We start from the raw sequence: 25,234 nt of genomic DNA, 5'->3' as shown, positions 1-25,234 counted from the left end.
TATTTACCAGCGCGTTTTGATATATTGGAGTGCCGCTGTGAATATTAGAAGATATTTTCTGCTCAATCGGGTTCCGATGTCAAGGTAGACGCGCACCCTGGAGAAAATGCGGTGCGGCGCACAATACGCCGCCTGTTCTTTCTCTCTCTCTCTCTGTCTCTCTTTTCAGAGCCCGGCCGGCTTACATAATCGGAGTGAATGGAGGCAGATTAGCGAGCGTGCATATACATTTGAAAAGTTGCGCGTCCCCAGCGCACGTCGGCTGTGCAGGCCGCTGTTATAGTGAGTTCTCACCGGAGGCTGCGGCTCTTTAGGAGGACAAGAGAGTGTGTGAACACTTCAGGCGGTAGATTTAAAGCTGTAAATGGATTATTTCTTGGATATTAACCACCCCGAACAGCCAGATGGCTTTCAGGAGCCTTGCAAAGCCAAAAACACACACACTCAAACGCATAGGCGCCCACCAAGATACCTGAGTCTTTTAATCCTCTGCGAAAAAGACGCGCAGACGCGCAGCAGTGCTTCCCAGCGGGCGCGACGACACTCAAAAATGGGTCGCAGGTCACAAACAATGGTGCAGTTAGAATGGCAATAAATAAATATAGTCATATATATGATAAAACATTTTACATTTTGTTACATTTTTTATTATGATTTAAATATTGAATATTATATAGGTATTGAGTAATATTTGATATGTGCCATCATTTAAAAGTTTGAGTGGGCCTGATTTATTTATTTATTTATTGTGAAAGAAGTCTCTTATTCTCACCAGCTGCATTTATTTAAATAAAAACAGTAATATTATTACTATTTTAAATATTTTTTTAAATATTTAAATATTATTACTATTTAAAATAACTGTAATTTGTTCTATTTTCCTTCACAAAAAATCATTCTGATATTCAGACTTGTTGCTTCTAAAACATTTTTAATTATTATCAATACTGGAAACTGTTCTGCTGTTTAACATTTTTATGGAAATTGAGATTTATATATTTTTCATGTTTTTTTTTTTTTTGTTTGTTTTTTGTAAATATAAAGCTTAAAATGTAAAATAGTTTAATTTAAAGACTTTTACATTGTTGACATTATTCTGATATACAGACTAGTTGCTTATAAAACATTAATTTTTATTACCAATGTTGAAAACAGTTATGCTGTTTAATATTTTGTAGAAATCAAGATTTATATATTTTGTCAGGTTTTTTTTTTTTTTTTTGCTGAATATCAAGCTTAAAATTTAAAGTTTACATTATAAAAGTATTTTTTAATTTAAAGACGTTGAAATCGTTCTGATATTCAGACTTGTTGCTTATAAAACATTTCTTATTATTATCAATGCTGAAAACAGTTATGCTGCGTAATATTTTTTGTGAAAAAAAGATTAACATATTTTTCATGTTTTTTAATGAATCAAGCTTAAAATGTAATGTTTAAATTAAAAATATTTTTAATTTAAAGACTTCTACATTATTGACATCATTCTGATATTCAGACTTGTTGCTCATAAAAATGCCTTTTTATTATAAATGCTGAAAACAGTTAATTTAATATTTTGTAGAAATCGATTTATATATTTTTAAGGGTTTTTTTGATAAATATCAAGCTTAAAATGTAAAGTTTACATCAAAAAAAAATAATTCAAAGACCTCTACATTGTTGAAATCTGTCTGATAATTAGACTTGTTGCTTATAAAACATTTCTTCTTATTATCGATGCTGAAAACAGTTGTGCTGCTTTAATATGTTGTAGAAATTGAGATTTATATATTTTTCAGGGGATTTTTTTAATGAATATCAAGCTTAAAATTTAAAGTTTACATTAAAAAAAAATATTTTTAATTTAAAGACTTCTACATTGTTGCAAGAAATTTACTCTTAATTTTGATCTAAAATTTGAATCTTGCATCCTTGCTGAATAAAATATTAAAATATCTAATTAGCATAGATCTATATGTATATATTAGTGCTGTCAAATCGATTCATCGTGATTTCCAAAATAAGTTTGTTTACATAATGTGTGTACTGTACATATGAATATGTATATATAAATATACACACATATATATTTATATATAATATAAATCATATATATTATGTAAACAAACAGCCCTAAATTATATATACTGAGGGATGAGAACCAGAAAGATGTTAAGTGACATTTCAGGGCCAATTCAAAAAAATACAGTCGTTTTATATGACTTTGTGTACTGATTTCAAACATTTATAATAAAAATGTGTAGACTCATGGATGACAGTATACTTTTGCCAGTAGAAAGAGCTCATCAAGAGCTTTCATTTGATATATACATCTCCATTTCATCCAAAATGTCACTTACGCCCTTCTTCTCACCCCTTGATTTGGCCAGTATCTTAAAATCAAGCACGGCTACATGAGTGTTTTTTTTTTAACAAGCCAAAGTTCAAATGTCAACTTAGTAATATAAAATCAAACAGATTTACTTCTGCTTAGATCTTTGAGAAAAATAATCAATATATTACCATTAGAATTTCCTAGATGTCTCTGTTTTTCACCTCAGCTCTGTGATAAAGTGTTTGGAAATTAGAAGTCAGTCGTAACAAAGACGGCTGCGATATTTCGTATTTCATATGCAGATGTGCAAAACCTTCAAATTAGACCTTCACGGGAAAGTACATACATTATAACTGTTAATTGCACCGCTGCTAAATTATAGAAACGCCAGCGTATGCCATATGTAAGCCTAACTAAACTCGCCAAGTATATTCCGACTTTCACACTTCTAATTGGCTGCTTCCTTGAAATCTTCCCAGACATGTGGTGCACGGGCCTTTTTAAAATGATTAAAAGACTTTCCTCTGTATATTTTACATGGGAATATTCCTTTTTTGATGAGGACTAATTGAGTAGAGTGAACGGGGAATGTAATTCCATTTTTATGTGTTGGCACTTCCTGAAGTGAAGCAAGATGCTATGGGGACGTCTCACCTGATAGATATGACTGTCTGATGATTTTATCCTGCAGAAATCAAAGGTTGTAATGCGACAGGGTCAAATGTTATGTTTATTCACACTTGTAATCTAAAGCAAATTACAGTAGACTGATTTCACGGACAGTCCCTCTGGAGCAGCCTGGGGTTAAGTGTCTTCCTCAAAAGCGCAATGGTACTAGAGCTGGTTAGTGACTTTTCATTCAGGGTCACTACTTGTTGGGATTGAACCTGTAACCTTTGTGTGTGGGCAGTGCAGTCTTTGATGGGGTTTAGTAATGTTAATAGGCTTAAATTAGCTAAATGATGTACAGTGGCCACAAAACACATTTGGACATTCAGTGTAAGACCAAGTGTCAGTCATTGCGTTAGAGAAAATGTCAAACCAAGTGGCATTTATTTCAAATAAACATTAGGAAGAAAAATGTTGTTTTCCAGTATAAACGGCTACTAACAGTCTAGTCTTGTTATCTGAAAAAAAAAAAAAAAAAAAAAAAAAAAAAAAATATATATATATATATATATATAATCAATATTGCTGAAAACAAGAAAAAAAAATCTGCAAAAAATAAATGAATTAATGATTAATTAATTAAAATAACATCACTGCATTAGAGAAAATGTTAAACCAAGTGGCATTTATTTCAAATAAACATTAGGGGGAAAAATTACTTGTTATTTTTGTTGTTTTCCAATACATATATATGTATAAAAAATCAGCAAAATTGTTGAAAACAAGGGAAAAAAAAATCTGCAAACAGTGTCAGAAAAAAAAAAAAACCTTTCAGTGTTATTTTTCTTACCAATTGGCAGGTAATTTTCTCATTTTCTGCCAAAAAAGAACAAATAAATTTAAAAATAATAATAAAATAAAATAATAATAATAATACTATTAGTAGTAATAAAACTGAAATTAAAAAAAAAAAAGTAAAATATAAAAAGTAAATAATTTTTTGCAGTGAAGAAAAAGGAAGTAGTAGTTAATTAGGTTTAAATGTTGATAATAAATACATACATACATACATTGTCAAATCGGGTAAGTGAAATAAATTATGAGCAAAAACCATAATTTGCAAAAAAGTTTGCGAATGCCACTGATTACGTACCTAATGCACTGTCATACATGCATTTTTAAGTGTGTCTTACATATCCAAATACTATTTTTTTTGTGTTTTTGTAGGGTTTTTTTTTAAATTCCGTTTTAGTTATTTAAATATTTATTTGCTTATTTATGTCTTACATATGCAAATACTATTTTGTTATGTTTTTGTAATTTTTATTTTTTATGTTATTTAGGTTTTTTTACTATTATTTTTATTTAGTCTTAGTTATTTGAATATGTACATTTTATTTATTTATTTATTTATCTTTTTTGGCTCAAATAAAACAACAACAAAAAAAAAATGTGTTTTTATTTGTTAACAATGTTTTTATGGTTTTCGTTTCTGTTAATTATAATAACCCCCTTTTAGTGTCACATAATCCTTTAGAGATCATTATAATATGTTGATTTGGTGCTCAAGAAACCATCAATGTTATCAATGTCCCCAGTACGTTTAGGGGTTACTGTAGGCTATTGTATTTAGTGTATACTAATGGCATTTCAATTAAGTTTAATTCCACTGTAGTATCTTGGGTCTTCTAGTGCTTTTGTGCTAATGATATGAGTATGGTATCCTACAGTAAACATGCAGCTGTAATATTGTGCTTTGTGATCGTATAATGCACATAAACCTTTTTCACGGGAGTTAAAGTCCCTCTAGATGGCTTCACCGCCGTACTTAAGTTAGCATGGATTTGCATGTCTCCCCGGTTCTTCCAATGGGGAGGCCCGATAAGTAAATGTTCTCCATGCGTTTGTCACATGATTAACCTACATGCGAAGCTAACAACGGCATGATGTGGCTTCCCGTTCATCTGCATGTCCTCCCCACTCGCTGCCTACTTAACTTGCAAATTCTTCTGAACTGTAACCTGCTGTCTTATGGCCGTTGATTCTACATGTCCCTGTAGATGGGCTGTCATCAGAGGAGTGTGTGCGTGTAAGCAGCCGCTCCACACGCCACGTAATTGTGCGCGGAACTGTGAGGAATTCGGAGGGAGTTGTGACTCTGACTGGTGATGCGTTTCCTGTCCTCCCACTTTCTCATTTTTCACCACGTACCGAAGCAAAGCGACGACGAGCGCGAGATTCGCACATGATCTGATCAGGGAGATGGAAACACTGCTGTGAATGATTTTGCATAGTGTTGCACCAACTATTGCAGTTTAAAATCCTCTTTTATTTCCTAACCAACAGGTTAACCAGGGACTACGCTAAAAAAAAGTTGAATAATTGATTAATTATAAAGAGGAACACCCTCAATTAAAGGAACAGTTTACCCAAAAATGAAAATTTATTGAAGATGTAACATTACATTATTTGCTCACCAATGGATCCTCTGTAGTGAATGGGTGCCGTCAGAATGAGAGTGCAAACAGCTGATAAAAACATTACAAAAATTCACAAATAATCCACACTACTCCAGTACATCAATTAATGTCTTGAGAAGTGAAAAGCTGCATGTTTGTAAGAAACAAATCCATCATTAAGACGTTTGAGCATCACACTGTTGCTTCTGTCCAAAATATTGCTTTCTCCAGTGAAAAAGTTATCTTGCCTGAATCAGGAGAGAAATATGGACAGATCAAGCACCGTTTACAAGCAAAAAACCAAAACAATTCTAAACAAATCTAGGGTGGACTTTGATGTGAGTACAACAGGACATGGACTTTTTCACTGGAGGATAAATAAATAAAATATAAAATAAATGACTTGATGGATTTAAAAACAAAAAAAAAAACGCACACTTTTTGTGCTTTTTTTCAGATCATGGCAACAGTAATTCACCAAATAATGATCAACTATTGTCAATTGCAAGAGATTTAAATTAACATCCAGATGCCTTACTTGACCATTCGCAGGGATTTTGATTGACAGGCGATCTGACCAATCATAACGCAGAAGCTGCCATCTTTGTTTGACAAACAAACCAACCAGACAGGAGTTGAATAATTTCTTGGGACACTCCAGTCCAGTCGGTGGCAGTAATGCACCGCCAAAAGCTGGTTTGCCAACCGCCAAAAACACCAAAGAAGAAGACGTCTAACATCTTGGGATTTGAACTTGAAAAAAAAGGTGTGTACTGACGTCTTTCCGCAGTTGAAACCAGTATTTATTTTGACAGCAAATTTTGATTTAGTTTTAGTCATAGTTTTTTGACTAAAATGCCATTTAGTTTTAGTTATATTTTAGTCATCTGAATTGTCTGAATTAATAGTTTTAGTCGATTAAATATCATAAGATTTTAATTGACTAAATGTACAGTAGATTTAGTTGGCTAAAATATGATGGGTTTAGTTACAGTGTACACTCTTAAAAATAAAGGTGCTTCACGATGCCATAGAAGAACCTTTTTGTCTAAAAGGTTCCATAAAGAACCTTTAACATCTGAAGAACCTTTCTGTTTCACAAAAGGTTCTTTGTGGCAAATAACGTTCTTCAGATTATAAAAAGGTAAGCAAGAAATAGTTCTTTGTGGAACCAAAAATAGTTCTTCTATGGCATCACTTAAAGCACCTTTATTTTTAAGAGTGTAATGAATTTATTAAGCATTTCTCTAAAATGATCAAACTCATTGTATAGGTTTAATATTTGGGTTTTATCATGATAGACACAGATTTAACTGCTGTGACATGCAGCATGTCTTTATATTAAAATTAAATGAAACCACTTCAAGAAACAAGAACATGGTTTTCTTTTCAATGAAATAACAATGGTTATATACTGCAGTCTAGTTATGCATTCATTATAACAACTTGTTTGCCACATTCTTCATTCTTTCAAGCAGACATTTATTTATATAAATATATTTATAATAGTGTTTATTAGGGCTACTAAATTGATTCATTGAAGAACAGGGTGTGATTTGCTGTCTTTCTTTTGTTGCTTGATTAACATCAATGCCACAGACAGTGGCGACTAAATTAGGCTGCTGTCCCTTTAAAACCGAATGCACGGATGCAATGTACTGAAACACGTCCGATATTTTTCCTAACTGTTTACTTTCACCCAAGACTTAACTGAGTGTGTTTACGTTAATGAGAAATAGACAGACCGAATTGAGTTGTCTTTTGCGTTGCCAAATTTTATACGTCTGTTCTTCTCTTACTCCCATATACTGACATTTTTGAACGTTTTATGAGACATGCAGCAAATGTATAACAGCCCTCACATGTACGCATCTAACCACGCAGCAGATTTGTTGTGAAAAAATCTGTTCCCAAATCGTCCCTTCCTAACAACATTTTCATTTCATTGTTTTTGTCATTCAAAACGAGTTTTTGTTTCGTCAGCGAAAACATGACGAAAATGATTGACTAGTAAAGCGGTAGAGATGATTGTTCACGTGACTCTTGAAGAGAGGCACATTAACGAGCCGAGTATTGTTTGAGTTTCTTAAAAAATGACAAAGTTTGAAAGCTGAGACTTTGTTTCATAGTTAAAGTAATCTGCTCTCTTGTCTGTCAGGGTGTTGTCAGTTTCCTTTTTGCTCTGCTGTGTTTTTCACTGCGTGAGAACATGAATTTTTTGGCGCTCAAAACTAAGTGAATTTACCTCAGTTTTTCTCCTTGTAGTAGAGCGTCACTCACTATTTGACTCGTCTTTATAAATAGTACATGAACCGAAATGCTGAAACTCGCACAAATGTGCTGCTTAATCATGTTTAATAAGGCTACTGAATTCTGACAGGCACGATGCTTTTCCCCCATGTTTAACACTTTCACCGTTCACACTAAGTGCGGGCGTAAAAGAGTTTCAACTATTTTCAAATATAATTGCAATTAAGGGGTGTTCACAGCAGAACCTTGCGGTATTTAACCTTGAAAAGACTTCCTCCACAATAATCAGCTTTTTAACAGCTAATGACTCCGATGTAAGTTCACACTGTGCAGGCAGGGCTGTGAACAGTCCTGTTCATTAGAGATGTTAACCACTTGGGTTCCATCTATAAGGACTTAATAAGACCAGCGCTCAGGTTACAGACATTTAGGTGACAGATTACGTGTAGCTCTTGTTATCACGTTTGATCTACATGGCGAACCTGTCACAATTAGTTCTGTCTGTGATTGCATGTATCGTCCTTTAAAGAAACTCTAATTTTAACACTTAAAGTAAACATGACTTAGATAATCGACCCCGTTTGCTTTGTCAATGCATGTTTCTGGAGTTGTTGTGCAAAACGACTCATCTGTACAAGTTACAAAATCTTGTAACTAACTACTTTTGATAATCCAACCTCAGCTTGAATATCCTGTTTGACTCTAAAATCACATTATGAAAGTAAAATGGGTTGTGCATGACTTTTCAAGTTGACTTTGGCAGAATAATTTAGCAAAAAAAAAAAAAAAACTTATTTTTGCTCACGTTGTTTCAAACAAATAGCATTTGTTATTTGTTATCTGTGTCATCAAACAGCACAATGTGCCTTTTATTACATTTATTCCAAACATATATTTGTGAGTTTTGAAAGAATGTGGCAAGTTTAACAGTGAATAACATCTTACATTTTTATCTTAACTTCAGACTTGGAATATAGCATAAACTTGGTTTATGTTGTTTTTATGTGAGTTTTTTTTTTTTTTTTTTTTTTTTTTTTTTTTTTATCTAATTGAATATCCTGTTTCACTCTAAAGTCACATTGTGGGAGTAAACGGGTTGCAAATGTCTTTTTTTATGTTAATAAAAATAAATGATGTTATTATTTGTTCACATGTGCCTTTTATAAAAACATTTTTATTTTATTTTATTTTATTTTATTTTATTTTATTTTATTTTATTTTATTTTATTTTATTTTATTATTTTATTTTATTTTATTGTATTTTATTTTATTTTTAAATTCCAAAGGTGATCTCTAAAATCACATGGAAGAAAATGGGTTGTGTGGGAAGTAAAAGGGTTATTTTATTTTATTTTATTTTATTTTATTTTATTTTATTTTATTTTATTTTATTTTATTTTAATTTTATTTAATTTAATTTAATTTTATTTTATTTTATTTTATTTTATTTTATTTTATTTTATTTTATTTTATTTTATTTTTCAATTCCAAACATGAACTCTAAAATCACATGGAAGTAAAATGGGTTGCTTGGGAAGTAAAAGGGGTATTTTATTTTATTTTATTTTATTATTTTTCAATTCCAAACATGAACGCTAAAATCAAAAGTAAGAAAAATGAGCTGTGTGTGAAGTAAAAAGGGTATTTTTTTTTTTTTTTTTTTTAATTTAATTTAATTTAATTTAATTTAATTTAATTTTATTTTTCCAAATTTCCAAACATGAACTCTAAAATCACAAGAAGTGAAATGAGCTGTGTGACAAGTATTTTATTTTATTTTATTTTATTTTATTTTATATTTCAATTCCAAACATGAACTTTAAAATCACATGGAAGTAAAATGGGTTGCAAATGTCTTTTTATGTTGACGTTAACAACATATTTTAGCTAAATAAAATAATTTAAAATAAAAAATAAAAGTTTTGATCATGTTTACTTATCATGGAAATCTACTGTATGTATAAGACTTGGAATGTAGTGTAAACTACTTTTATGATGATTTCATGTTTTTTTCTCTCTCTCTCTAAATGTTTAATATTCATACTGAAATCACATTATGGAAATAAAATGGGTTGTGAATGTCTTTTAATGTTGGCTTTAACATAATATTTTAACCAAACAAAATTACAATTTTGTTACTATTTGCTCATGTTGCCTTATTAATCACATTTTTAAAGACATTTTTATTTCAAACATAAAAGATATTTGAGTTTTTTGACAGAAGGGCAGATTAACAGTGAATAGCATCTTAAATTTCAGTTTGTTGTTCACAATGTTTGTTGTGCACTGCATGAATTCAGGAATATAGTGTAAACTACTTTTAGCTTGCTTTTAGGTTTTCTTTCAGAAGGCCAAGATATGTATCCAGTATAGTTGACACAAACTAAACAAAAGCCCTCATTATATCATGACCCCAAAAGGAACCTCTTCAGAACAACATAACACTTAGATTTACACATACATATAAAGTGATTTTACATGAATTCAAGTTAAGATGTGCATAGCCAGTCTTAAGCAATTACGGGCTAATTGTTCCTCCTAATTGCCTTCGGAGGACTGCAGAATTCCATAGAACGTTCCAGACACAATGTTATGACAGCTCCGAACGTACGAGCCGAGAGTTTGGAGTGTTCTTGTGTGCTGCTTTTTAATCTGAGCCCGGCAGATGAGAGGCTCAGTAATTGCTATATATTGCTCTTTGTTTCAAGGACCTTTGATGATCCCAAAGCCATGCCTTTATCAGAAGACAAAGTAATTAGAAGGGAAAATGAAGGGAGGGAGGCGGTGGGGGAGGACGGGGGTCTCGTCTTCTGATTAGCAGACTTCTCACCCTCCACGTACACTCTGATTATTTTTATAGACTCTTCGCCTGTCCGTGTTGGTTCGCCGTGAAAATGAAGATTCAAATGTGCAGTCAGCATGTTGTGTTTGCGCTGGTTAATAACGATAATAAAACAAGGTGATAATGGGTCAGGTTTGATGGGAAAACCACTTGTTTCTTGCTGACAGTTCAGCCATGCAGAAATATGCTTCAACTGCCAAATACATTTATTATTATTATCATTTTTATTGAAAGTTTAATCTTTTTATTGTTATTTACTTTTTATATTTTATTAATTGATTTATCAGTAGTAGTAGTAGTAGTATTGAATATATAATTTATTTGTTAATTTATTTTATTAATAATTATTTATTTGCATGATACAACACAAAAAGATGTGTAATGACCGTTAAATGTAATATTTTCCCTGATAACAGTGATGCATGCCAGATTATTTTCTTAAAAGAAAATGTATTAATTGGTTTTATTATTATTAATAATAATAATACTGAATGTTTAATTTATTCATAATTTTTTTATTAATAATTATTTATTTGCATGATATAACACAAAAAGACGTGTAGTGACCGTAAAATGTAATATTTTCCTTTATAACAGCCATACTTTTTAAAATATTTTCTTAAATGAAATTTCTTCTTCTTCTTCTTCTTATTGTTATTGTTGTTGTATATTGTATATTTATAAATTATAAGTAAATGTATTTTATTAGTAATTATTTATTTGCATTGTTTAACACAAAAAAGATGTGTAGTGACTATAAAATATACTATTTTCCTTGATAACAGCCATACATTTCATATTATTTTCTTTAATGAAATTGTATTAATTGATTTATTATTATTATTTATAGTTTATAAATTATTAGTTTATTTATTGTATTAATAATTATTTATTTGCATGGTTTAACACCAAAAGGACATGTGTAGAGACTATAAAATATATTTTCCTTGATAATAGCTATGCATTTAAAATTATTTTCTTAAATTACATTTTATTTAATTATTTTATTTATTATTATTATTATTATTATTGAATTTATTTATTTGCATTATATAACACAAAAAGAAATTAGTTTCTTAAATTAAATTGTATTATTTTATTTTTATTGCATTTATAATTTCTTAGTTATTTTTTTTATTAATAATTATTTATTTGCATAATATAACACCGATAGGACCTGTGTAGTGACCAAAATGCACTGTTTTCCTTGATAACATGCATTGCAAATTATTATTATTTTTTAAAATTCCTAGTTTTGTAAAGAAGTTAATACATATGTTAGTCACAATTTATATTTGTCTTAAAAAAATAATATAATGATGCATAAATCTATAAAAAAAATAATTTAGTCCATTATTTAATTTATTTATTTATTATGCTAATATATTTTATGGTTTATGATTACATGTAAACTACATAAAGTGGAAGAAATTACAACTTGCACTTTTGCTATTGAAATTTGTACATTTTCGTATTCAGCCATTGACATGTGAGGAGTTTTAGATATTTTTTAAACCTAGGTGGATTTTTCATATATATTCATTTTTTGTTTAATTTTAATACTTTGCTGATGCAAAACCGCTGTTTTATGTAATGCATATGTGACATATGCATGCATGCGCGATATTGTATTTACATAAACCTGCTAAATGTCTTTTTACGCAAATGTTGTTGAACATCTTCAATCTCCTTTTCCTTTTTCCTGTGCAGTGGAGCGCGGGGTTATGAACACACGGTGGGAGAGTTTGCACAAGTTCAGTATCAGGTTCGGATGAGGATGAAACTGATCCAGGATATCCCAGCCAAAAGGATGTGTCTCATTTTCCAGGGAATTTCCTCCTCCGTGGAGTGCAAGGAAGAGCGGCGGTGTGATTTGATATGTGGGATGTATAGGATAAAGCAGGCCAGAGGGGGTCATTTGGATGAGGCTTACTTTACCAGGTTACTTTATTTAAGCACATTTCTTATGTGGCTTGAATGCTTGGAAACATGCAGTAGAGTAATACAGACATAATTCCAATTTTTTTTTTTTTTCTAACTCATCTAACAGTGTTTCCAGGAAATGGACATGGATGAATCCATCTGTGTTAGTCACGTCCTGCGAGGCCTCGACAGAGTGACCCAAACATTAGTAAGTGCAAGCACACATGTACACTCTTCTCTGGTCCAATGACAAATTTGTTTATGGATCTATATGTTAAGTCCTATTTGTGTGTTATTGTGTAACATCCACCGGGGAACGCTGACCTTTTCTTCTGCACATAATGGATTGAAGTATTGAGTTTATGGCTTTGGTAATTAATTGTTATTATTTCATTTATTTATTTATTTAAGAGGTGAAACTATATTTCAGGCAAACAAGAAAGCCGAAAGGATTTTGAATACAAGTATAGCTACATATGTAAGACTAAGAAAGAAAGTAAATTAAATATATAATAATATCCAGTGACTTAATAATATTTATAATGTAATATAATATTACATATTGATTTCATATTTGAATATATGAATATATTATAATTTTGCTCATTTTCTGATTATGTAATGGTGAAAAAAAATTGAAATGTTAAATTAAATATAATTGCATGTATTCTATTGAGACATTCCATTAATTTATATGTATATTATATATATATATTTTTATATTAAATACATTTAAATATATTATAATGTTACTTTATTGTTTTATTTTCTGATTATTTAATAGGACAAATCAAAAGATCAAATTATTCATAGCAAACCAAGTCTGACATCACTTAAAAATAGCATTTATTTATTTATTTATTTATACATCCAACAACTTTGCTCATTTTTTAATTATTTAATGGTGCTAAAAATACTATTGAAATATTACAGTAATATAAATGTTAAATGTATATTAAATAAATATAATTGTATGTATTGTATTGAGATATTCCAGCAATGTATATTAAATATATTTATTAATACAACATATTTAATTATATTATAAGGTTACTTTATTCTTTTTTTTTTTTCATGATTATTTAATGGGACAAACCAAAAGATCATATGAAGACTATTCATAGGAAACCATCTAACTTAAAAAAAAAAATAGCATTTATTTGTTTGTTTGTTTGTTTGTTTATACATCCCACAACTTCAATTGTTTCTGATTATTTAATGATGCAAAAATTATATTGAAGTATTCCAGTATTTTAAATATTAAATGTATATTAAATAAATATAATTGTATATATTCTGTTAAGATATTCAAGTAATTTACATAATAAATGTATATTAAATACAATGTATTTAATCATATTGAATATTTAAATATAGTGTAATGTTACTTTATTCTTTTTTTTGCTGATTATTTAATGGCACAAACCAAAAGATCTGATATTATTTTTATGACATGCAAAAATAATTATTTATTTATTTTTTAATTATCCCACAATTTTGCTCATATTCTGAATATTTGATGGTGCAAACAATTCTATTGAAATATTCCAGTAATTTAAATCTTAAATGTGTATTAAAAATATAATTATATGTATTCTTTTGAGATATTCAAGTAATTTACAAATTAAATATTAAAAAATAAAATATATTTGGTAATATTGAATATTTAAATATAGCATTGTCATTTTTTTATTTTCTAAATATTTAATAATACAAGCCAAAAGATCAGATTATTCATCACAAGCTAAGTATAAATGCTGTTAAATTAATAGTATAAATGGAGTAGTTTACACTCTGAATTCTGATTGGAGGAGCTTCACTGTCTGTAATTTTTTTTTTTTTTTTTTTTTTTTTTTTTTTTTTTTTTGTATGTCCAGTTACTGTTACTGTTTAATTTGGCTTTTCTTCTTGTTTCCTCACACACTCTCACAGATGCCAATCCTGTTAGCTGGAAATATTTTCCACAATATATCAAATCAGAGCGATATATCAGTCTCTACTATCTAAATGATGCATATTGTGTGTGGTTTGTTTAGTTGTGTGAGTATAAAAGTGGCCCGAGATTAAAATGATTTCAAGGTAGATTGTGAACAATTATGAGAACCATGCTGTTGGGACTCCATTGCTGCACCCATGGGAGAAAAGAAAAAAAAAAAACATGAGAGAGTGTGTGTGTGTGTGTGGAGAGGAAAGCACAGCCCGCACATCACTCTGTCACCGCAAATGGCACATATATAGGAGTTACGCTCTTTCTTTGCGCACATTTTGGTTTTAAACAACACACGGCGGTTTCGGTATGTTTTCACTGGAATAAATTACAGAGCTTTTGGAGTATTACGTCCATCAGGCATGAAACGTCTATGAGGTTCAGGGGGTTTGTTCCTCTCAAGAGCAATAAAGTATTAAGATTTTCAAACATGCCAAAACATCCCCGCATTCGATAGACCGATAGCTAATTTGATCAGCCCGGTGCGACTCCCCGCAAATCTAAGGTCACAAACCCCTCCGATCTGTGAATTTGATTGACGGTCGTGCGCCTCGCTGATGAGATTTCCAGAAGTTTCTCTGCTTCGTGCTGATTTTACTGAGCTATGTGATTTGCTGGAGGCCTCGTGGGACACATTGGAACACTGAACCGCTGAAAAAAAAGTTTCGTTACGCTCGGTTCACTCTACATACTGTTGTACTTAATGCCGAGGGTAAAAACTGGTCACTTCTGTTTCTTTAAGATTAATCAGCCGAGAGGTCGCAGATAACTGTGTGAAACACGTGCGCGATGAATCCGGCCGATTGTTCATTTCTAATGGCGCAGAAATACGGTGACACTGTAAAAACGCAACATTCGCAGTCACAGTCAACTTCGATTTACATTGAAATATGTGGATTATTTCGAACCGGCATTCCTACTGAGTGAGGCACTAACTGATGAGGGCTTTTTTTAATAGTCTCATTCATTACATGCAGCTGCTTCCAATCTATTGACATAAGGAGGAAATAAAAGCTAAAAGCTCCATAGTTTCACTTGTATAAACCTGATGCATTAGCGCAGTGACCACCTGCATATTTTTCCCAACCTCATTAGCGTGTTCCTTCGCTCTATCAGTACCTTAGTGTGTGTAGCGTGTAATTTGAGTGAGCATGGGATAATAAAATTATATGAAATGAAATTACATACATGAGCAAGAAAAAACAACATGGGCTGAACTCTGCGTGACCGTTGCCTCTTCCTGACTGTAGATTTACGAGTCGGTGGGCGTAGAGCGAGAGAAGGCCCCCGTTTCGACTGAGACGAAAGGTTAGCGCACGACTCCTGTTGAGACTCTCCTAGCCCGCCGTCTTCAAAGCGGTTCGAATTTGGACTTTCGTAATTAGCAGACACTTCTTACAGCTCGTCAGCTGCGGCGGTTCCCCGGGGAGCTCTCGTCTAATGGAGAGCGGCTCCTCCATCTGACGCCGTGTCGCTCCGAGTGCCACGCCACACCCCCACGCGCGGGCCACTGCTGTCGTATGCCGCCATGCCTTGGCACGTGCTTCGCTGTTACCCTTAACCACACAGGAACGCTAACTGGCATGCACAACCTTCATCTCAGCCCTCAGGCATTATGGGACCGTAATTCTCTTCAAACCCGAAGTGTGCTTTAACTTTGTCACACGCTTGCGTGATTGAAGGTTATTCGTGCTCTAGTCTCGCCCACGGACCGCCCACAGTCCGTACGCTGACCGTCTGATGCACACAAACCTGGCAGCGTTTGCAAAAAATGCTAAATCCAATCAGAACGCCTGGATTCGAACGCAAGTTTTTGGTGCAGATTGGTGTTTTTAGAGAGAAATGTTCAGTGAACTTAGCAGGTTAGTCACATCCAGTTATTAAAAGATGTACAGAGTTTATTTTGAGGCATCAAGTAAACTAAATATCTGGTTTGTTTGTTCAAACTAAAATTGCGAATCCAAATCTACACACATTTTTCCTTTACATCTGTTTATGAACTGGCTCTGTTTTGCCATTATTTGATTTATTAAAGCAATGGATTTTGCCTAAACTGAAAATGAAACAAACTGTAGTTTGTTTCAAAAAAAAAAAAAAAAAAAACGCTGCTAAAAGCTGGGGGGAAAATGGTGTAAAAATAACCTTGCATAAATTAATGTGTAATTGTGCATAAATTAATGGTTAAAAAAAGCAAAGTAACACATTGATTTATATGGAAGGCTGTCTTCCACTGAGTAAAAAGAAAATACTTTTTTTTTCTTCTCAGAATTGTATGATAGATAACTCGCAATTGTGAGTTACAAAGTCAAAATTGCGAGATACTGTATAAATCCACAATTCTGACTTCAGAATTGCATGATATAAACTATTGCAAAAATGTAATTTATAATTGCAAGACAAAACCTTGCAATTCTGACTTTTTTTTCACACGTGCGTTATAAAGTCAGAATTGCAAGATATAAACTCACAATTCTGAAGAAAAAAGTCAGATTTGAGTTTATATCTCACAATTCTGACTATTTTCTCAGAATTGCTTGATACAAACTCGCATTTCTGACTTTTTTCTCAGAATTGTGAGATATAAACTTACAATTGCGAGTTATAAAGTCAGAATTGTGTGACAAACTCACAATTCTGACTTTTCTCAGAATTTCATAATATAAATTCACTATTGCAAGAATTAAAGTTAAAATTGCAAGACAGAAACTTGCAATTCTGACTTTCTTTTTCACGCATGCGAGTTTGTATCTTGCAATTCTGATTTAACTTGCAAGTGCGTGTTATGAAGTCAGAGGAGAGATGTATGTAGTTTGTATCTCACAATTCCATTTTCTAAGAATTGCATGATACAAACTCGCAATTCTGACTTTTTTCTCAGAAGATGTAAACTCACAATTGCGAGTTCTAAAGTCAGAATTCCATGATATAAACTCACAGTTCTGACATTTTTTCTCAGAACTGCATGATATAAATTCACAGTTGCAAGAAATAAAATTAGAATTTCAAGACAAAAACGTGCAGTTCTGACTTTATTCTTGCAAATGCAAGCTTTTATCTTGCAATTCTGATTTAACTCGCAAATGTGTGTTATAAAGTCAGAATTACAAAATATAGGCTTGCAGTTCTGAGAAAAAAAAGTCAGATTTGCAAGTTTATATCTCACAATTCTGACTATTTTCTCAGAATTGCATGATACAAATTTTGACTTAACCCATAGTTGCGTGTTATAAAGTCAGAATTGCAAGATATAAACTAGAAATTAGGAAAAAAAAGTCAGATTTGAGAGGTTATATCTCACAATTCTGACTTTATAAATCACAATAGCAAATTTATATCTCACAGTTCTGAGAAAAAAAGAGTTGCAAGATTTAAACTCACAATTGCGAGAAAAAGGAGTCTGAATTTTGAGGTAAAAAAATAAAGCATACTCCAGCAATCTGGTTTAAGATGGATGATTTAAGGTGGTCAAGATGATCTTCCAGCCTGGCCAAGCTGGTCTTAACCTGGCTTTAGCTAGTTGGTCAGCAGGTCTCTTAACTTGACCAGCTAAAGAAGAGGTCATAAATCCCTGCAAAACCAACCTGTTAAACCAGCGTTGACCAGGCTAAAAAAACAGCCAACCAGCTTAAGCTGGTTTTATCTGTTTTTAGCAGGGTTGTGGCTGAAAGAGCTGCAAAACAAGCAATATTTCTTGCTAAAAGGCAGAAAGGCAAAAGTCATCCTACATGATATTACAAGAAGTCCCCAAAATACTTCAAGCAAGTATTCTAGCGATGTGAGCTTTATATAATGTTGCATTCAAAAGTGCTTTCAAAACCAATTCGTAATGCAACATAATTACACATTTACAGAACTTCTGTGAGTTTTCGCTAAGTGGAAATCAGTCTGAACTCTTGGCAGAGAAGCAGTTAATAGTTAGCTACCTGAATAATAATGATAATAATGAATGGTTTAATAGCACAAACTTTTGAAGGTCATTCTGTCACCCCCTTGGGTTCTGGAGTGCAAGAGTGCAGGTCAGGTGTGTACAGTGAGTTAAGATTTGCAGTGCATTGGCAGAGCATTCAAATACTTAGCCTGCTTGTGTATTTTTCTGCTCCAAGTGTTTGTTTGGTTATAAGCAACCGTTTCAGAATATGGATTTGTGCCTCTCTACATTAGCATGACATATGACTATGTAAGACATTTTTTTAGACACACTCGAAACACACTTTTAAGTGTTGTGCAGAAGCCAAACCTAGTGTAGCAAAGTGCTGTGACTCAATAACACAACATGATAGACAGTGATTTGTGTTTAAACTCTCTGTGATGGGTTTGTTTAATTCAGAGCCCGGCCGAGGGGTGAGAACAGGATATATATAGGTGTCGGGAAGATATCGCCACATTTTTTTATGGTCTCGACTATCACGGTGACAAAAAAGCATACTTCATACCCTCTCGCAGCTGACGTGTGTGACATCTGGTTTTCACTTAGGCCTGCAGGAAAAATACCTTGGGAAATATGATGTCCAATATGGGGACTGGAGCTAATCTAAGCCAGCGGTACACAAATCATCTCTCACTCTCGGGCAGAAGAGAGTACTTCTCTCCAGACCTGCAATGCATCTGTAAACAAATCATAGTATTAATGGGGATGGAAATGAATCATCCATCTCCGCTGGCCTGTCGCCCTGCTCATGACAACAACATGATTTCTCTTCAGGCCTTTAAGTGGGATCTGCTCAGGCAGAGAAAGAAAAAACGTGGCACGCTTTAGATCTACACGCCATAAAATATGACTGTGCAAAACTACTGTGGGTACAGCTGCCGAGCCCAACACCTGGACGTGCTATAGCATTGAACGGAGGCTATCCTGTAGTTTTGAGGCCTAAACAAAGAGGGGGGAAGGGCATAAGTAGCATGGGTGTAATTGTAGCAATAGCCAAAAATACACTGTATGGGTCAAAATTATCGATTTTTCATTTATGCAAAAAATCATTAGGATATTAAGTAAAGATCATGTTCCATGAAGAGATTTTGTAAATTTCCTGCTGTAAATATATCAAAACTTAATTTTTGATTAGTAATATGCATTGCTAAGAACTTCATTTGGACAACAGAATATTTCAGATTCCAGATTTCCAAATAGTTGTATCTCAGACAAATATTGTCCTGTCCTAACAAACGACACATTAGTGGGAAAGTTTATTTATTCAGCTTTTAGATGATGACCCTTAGATTGACCCTTATGACTGGTTTTGTGGTCCAGGGTCACATATTGAGATTAGTTAGAGCTGGGCACAGTATATAAACGTGTTATTGTAAAAAAAAAAAAAATACATACAAATAAATAAATAAAAATCTGTAAATAAAACAAAATTAATTGTAGACCATTTTACAAGAAAAAACTTTTATTTTTTGTATGTGTTAATTGTTGTTTTTACAATTAATTTAGAAATGTATTAACAATTTGTTAGGAAAAATTGTTCCTATTAATTGTTTTTTTAAAATATTGTAATGAAATAATAAAATATTGTGAGATAAAGTACTGAACCTCTCATTTATAAAGTAGTATATTCATTTGATAATATCTAAATTATCACAAATAGGCATTGCCACATGTTCGTTTAAAGCATTAACCATTAAAACAGAGCACAATTAACTATATTGTGACATATACTAGTGTAGTGATTAAAAAATAAACTTATCTTAAATGTAAAAATGATGTGATAGAAAACTAGCATGGAATTTTATTTTATTTTACTTAATTATTTTATTTTATTTTGCCACATTTATGCTCTTCATAGCAGAGTGAGGGCTGAAAATTCTGGATGGATGGGAGAACAAGATCAGGAAATAAAAAATAGTCATTGCCGCATATATTTGTTTAACGTATAAACCATTTTTATTGAATTTACAGAACACGTAACTATATTGTGACACATACTGTTGGCGTGATTAAAAATATACTTATCTTAAAAGTTAAAATGACCATAATAGAATGTTTTGATCATATCCTTATTACTGTTAAAAAAAATAAAAAATAAATAAGGAATAAAAATAGCATTATTTTATTTTATTTTATGTCTTTAGCCACATTTATGTTTACCCTAGTAGTAGTAAGGCAGGAAATAATGAATAGATGACATAACTTTGACCTGAACTCGATGTTGAACACGACACGGGGTGATATCATGATGGTAATACCGTAGTATTCTTTAAAGTACTTTAGTAAAACATTTAATAACCCCATTTAAAGAATGTGTTGTAATGGTAACCACCATGTCTCTAACTAACATGCAATTTCCATTATATTACATCTGAAACAGTTATATGTCAAAGCCAGTGGCCTATAGAGTCCTCCACTACATTAATTATAGCAGGCCACATTAGAGACATTTCCAGCAAAAAGAAAGTTGTTAGAAGTAAATGACCTTCTAAACTTTACCCATTTCCAAGAAAGTGTTAAAGCTGGGTTAAAGGTATAATTCAATTAAGATGTAACAGCAGGACGTGTGCTTGATAAGCTAAGCTTTGTTGATTAGCGGCGACGATGAACTTTAGCCAATCTCCCTACATCATTAAGAACTGACTGACATAATGAAGCCCGGCCATACATGTCTCATAATGTTGTTCCAGTTTTGAAGTTAAAGTCTTGCGGTAGCATGCAGGCCTATTGTTGTTGTTTTCTTCTTCTTCTTCTAATTCTGATCTGTTTATGTTGGTGAGAAACAAACACGCTCAGTGGTTTTTTCCCTCTTTTTTGTTGCGCTGGTGTATGTTGGGGGTGGAGGGAATTCCCTGGGGGTTTTCACCTCCTCTGTCTCTGCTTATTGGATATTCAAATTTCAGTCAGACGAGCACAATAATACACATTTAACATCGTGTGACTGACACTTTGGGAAGGTCTTTGTTTTCATAAAAACAAACACATATGCAATGACACAAACAGACAAGAACAAAACAGCGATGGGAAGCAACGCTGACAGGCTAACATGACAAGTTAAACTAAAGCAAGGTCGTGTGATGCTCTGCAAACAAAATAAGAAAATGTATGATATTTATGAGGAAGCGTACAGCTCTGTGATCCATTCACAATGACCCCTTTAAAGAAATGAAACTTCTGTCTTTATGTACTCTCTCATGTTTGTTTCTTTCAGTGGAACACAAAAGGAGATTTTATGAAGAGACTTTTTTCCATGCAGTGACAGTATGAAGCAACCATAAACGTCAAGCTCCAAAATGAACAAAAAGCACCATAAAATGACTTTAATGACTCCACTTCAAATGACTTTATTCAAAGCTTTCTTAAGTCATATGATAGCTCTGTGCCAGAAACAAAACTGTTATAAGAGCAAGTGAGTAAATCTTATGAAACCTGTAAAGAACATTGTCAGGTCTTAATTTGTACCAGAATCAAAAAGAAAGAATTGAGAAATTATATTTTTCATTAAGTGAAAATCTTAAAATTCTGTTTTAGGACTGTGAATTTTATTTTATTATTTTATTTTATTTTAATTATTATTATTTTTTTATTATTATTATTATTTTTTTTTTTTTTTTTTGTCACTTTTATGTTCTCCATAGAAGAGTGAGGGCTGGAAATTATGGATAGATGGGAGAACAAGATCAGGAAATAAAAAATAGACATGTTTGTTTAATGCATAAACCATTTAAATTAAATTTACAGAACACAAATAGCTATATTGTGACATATATTGTTGCCGTGAGTAAAAATAAACTTCTGTAAAAGTAATATTAAAAGTAATAACTGTGATGTAATATTTTGATTGTACATATTATTTTATTTTATCCATTTATTTGAATTTACGGAAAACAAATAATTGACACATGCTGTTGCCGTGATTAAAAATAAAGTTATTGTAAAAGTATTTGTAAAACATAAAGATTTTGATTGTACATATCTTATTTGGTTTTATTAATTTTTTTATCCATTTAATTTAATTTACAGAACACAAATAACTTTATTGTGACATATACTGTCGATTAAAAATAAGTTTATCGTAAAATTAAAAATAACTGTAAGATTTGTAATAAGATTTTGATCATATTTTATTTTATTTTATTTTATTTTATTTTATTTTATTTTATTTTATTTTATTTTATTTTATTTTATTTTATTTTATTTTTTGGTCTTTTGCCACTTTTATGTTCTCCATAATATTGAGGCCTGGAAATTATGGATAGATGGTAGAACAAGATCAGGAAATGAAAAATAGGCTTTGCCATATGTTTGTTTTATGCATAAACCATTTTAATTGAATTTACAGAACACAAATATCTATGTTGTCACATATACCATTGTCATAATTAAATAGAAACTTATCTTAAAACTAAAAGTGACTGTGATATAAGATTTTGATCATACCCTTATTACTAATGAAAACTAGCATTTATTTTATTTTATTTTATTTTTGGACTTTTGCAACTTTTATGTTCTCCATAGTAGAGTGAGGGCTGGAAATTGTAGTTTATTTTATTTACTTACTTATTGATATAAGTAAATTCTTTAAATATGTATATTTGTATTTATATAGATAAAATATATAAATATACATTTTATTTTATTTTAGATCAAATGCATGCATATATATTCATTTATACTTTGTCCTTTTTTTTCAGCTTGACAGCCTGTGGTGAATGAACTGAACTGTATGGAGGATTCTTCCAAAATAATTTTCTGCTCCACAGAAACAAATAACGGCATTTATTTTGAATGAGTTTGGACCGACATGCGGGTGAGTAAATAATGCCAGAATTTTCATTTCTTTGGTGAGAGCTAACCCTTTAAGGAAAATAATACAAAATAAACAGCGGTGCAAAACATTGTGCTTCACATCTGTGCCGATATAATGGAAAGACGCAGCTATATCATTAAAATTCAGATCAGATGCCTCAACATATTTAGGCAGGCCGAGGAGGAGGCTGCCCATAGCTGTTTCATTGATTGGTTGCAGGGGCGAATGCTCAATTTCGTACCTTGAGTTATTTCGCATTACCGTCCAGATGGTATTTATCAGGCTATGTAAATTAACACAGTCAAGCTGATTGCATGTCAAAAATAAGTAGTTAAACCTTGAAGGCATTTATTTTCCATGTGCGCTAATGGGCGCTTCTTGTGTTTCTTCACACGAGGTTCCTTGTTGAAATTCATGTTTGATAAATTCGAAGGATTTCGGGGTAATTTGGCCATCGAGAGTGCTGTTGATCCTTCGAGTGTATATTTGAACCTCGGGGAGTTGAACATCACATCTGCATATCCGAGCTCAAATATATACTCAGAGTGATTGGTTTAAACATTAAGTTGTTGATCTTGTCCCAGATAGATTTGTCAAAACGTCAGCCGCTTTCATTTCCGAACGCTGCGACTAATCCTTAAATACCGCTCTGAAATACATCTTTACTAAATTCATTGATTGAGTTAGTCAAACTTACATTCCGCCCTAATTTCGCAGTCAGGGCATGGAATAAATATTCCTCAATCCATTTATTTTCCATAAGGGAGGATAACCGCCTAGGCGAGTCCTTACATTTCAATTAGACCGAAAACGAGAGAGGAGAAGCGGTGGTCAGCCGACTGGCTGTCAGGATAATCACAGTGGACAAGCCGCCGCTGGCCCTTAATCCGAGCAGATAACAACGACCGCAAATTCGCACTCCGCACCGAGAAATACACGTGTCATGCTAAACCAAACACGTTTAGCCCAGGGATCCCACCATTACCGGCAGATCGACACGATAACCCAGCTGCCCTTTAAAAGAGTATTTATTTGACAGATAAGATTGACACGGGACCCGGCCTGCTAGAAAACAACAACTTATCCATTTAAGGACAAATGGCTCTGTTCCAAATGGAAACCTAGTGTTCACTTACATCATAAGTGAAAAGTAAGCATGCATCATGCAACCATAAACATTTCCAATGTCAGTTTGCATGGGATACAGTCTTTGCACATTTCTGCAAATGCAGTAAATCTGCATATTCCATGCATACAAAAACTTGCATATGCCAGTATGCTGTTCTAACAGAGCTAAACAGCATGCATAAACACTGGTGTAATGCTTCATTTCAGCAGCTTAGCTTTGACACGCCGCACGCCCTGCTTTATGCATTCGTGCTCCAGCAACGCAACGTTTATCGTTTGCTAAGTAGCGGGGACAGATTTCTTCGGCGCACCATATGTAGACAATGACGCTAACAAGTTAATATGGCAAGCATAAATACGTGCTTCGTATTATTATACCCTCTTAGCAACATGCTCAAGAGCCTAAAAATTAATTGCTAGACTAAGCAGAGACAGCACAAATGATTTATAATGTGGCTGAATCGCTGGTAGTTATTTATTTTTGCATGGTATTACACTAACCGCAATGTTTTGCTGAAATTGTTAGTCAGCATCAATGAATGCAATTAGAGTTTAATGGGCTTTAAAGAGAGCATGAAGAAAACAAGGAGAAGAGAGAGATGCGGGGAGGGAAAAGTTGCAACGCAGATTCTCATCCAATCAGGAATTGTCTCCTAGTGGGAAGACAGACAGATCAGTGATTTTTAGGTTTGGCTAGTTAGAATGGGTCAGTTAGGCATTGTTTGTAGATGTTGTAAGTACACCATCATGTCCTTGAAAATAATTTTTTGTTGCATTCAGAGGTCACTGTGTACTGCATTTGCAAGCAACAAATTAATCACAATTATACAATGCTATTTTATATAGTGTTATAGTATTTTAAAAATTGTTTTTCTCCACTGAAATGCATCCAAAAGTCACTTTTGCAAGCAAAAAATTAAGTCCATAGTGTTAGTTTAGTATTATGTATATACTGTTTTTTAGTAATATTTTAATCAACTT

Source organism: Labeo rohita, chromosome 12, assembly GCF_022985175.1.
Source record: "Labeo rohita strain BAU-BD-2019 chromosome 12, IGBB_LRoh.1.0, whole genome shotgun sequence".
NCBI classification, from domain to species: Eukaryota; Metazoa; Chordata; class Actinopteri; order Cypriniformes; family Cyprinidae; genus Labeo; species Labeo rohita.
Note: the sequence above shows the minus strand (reverse complement) of the source record.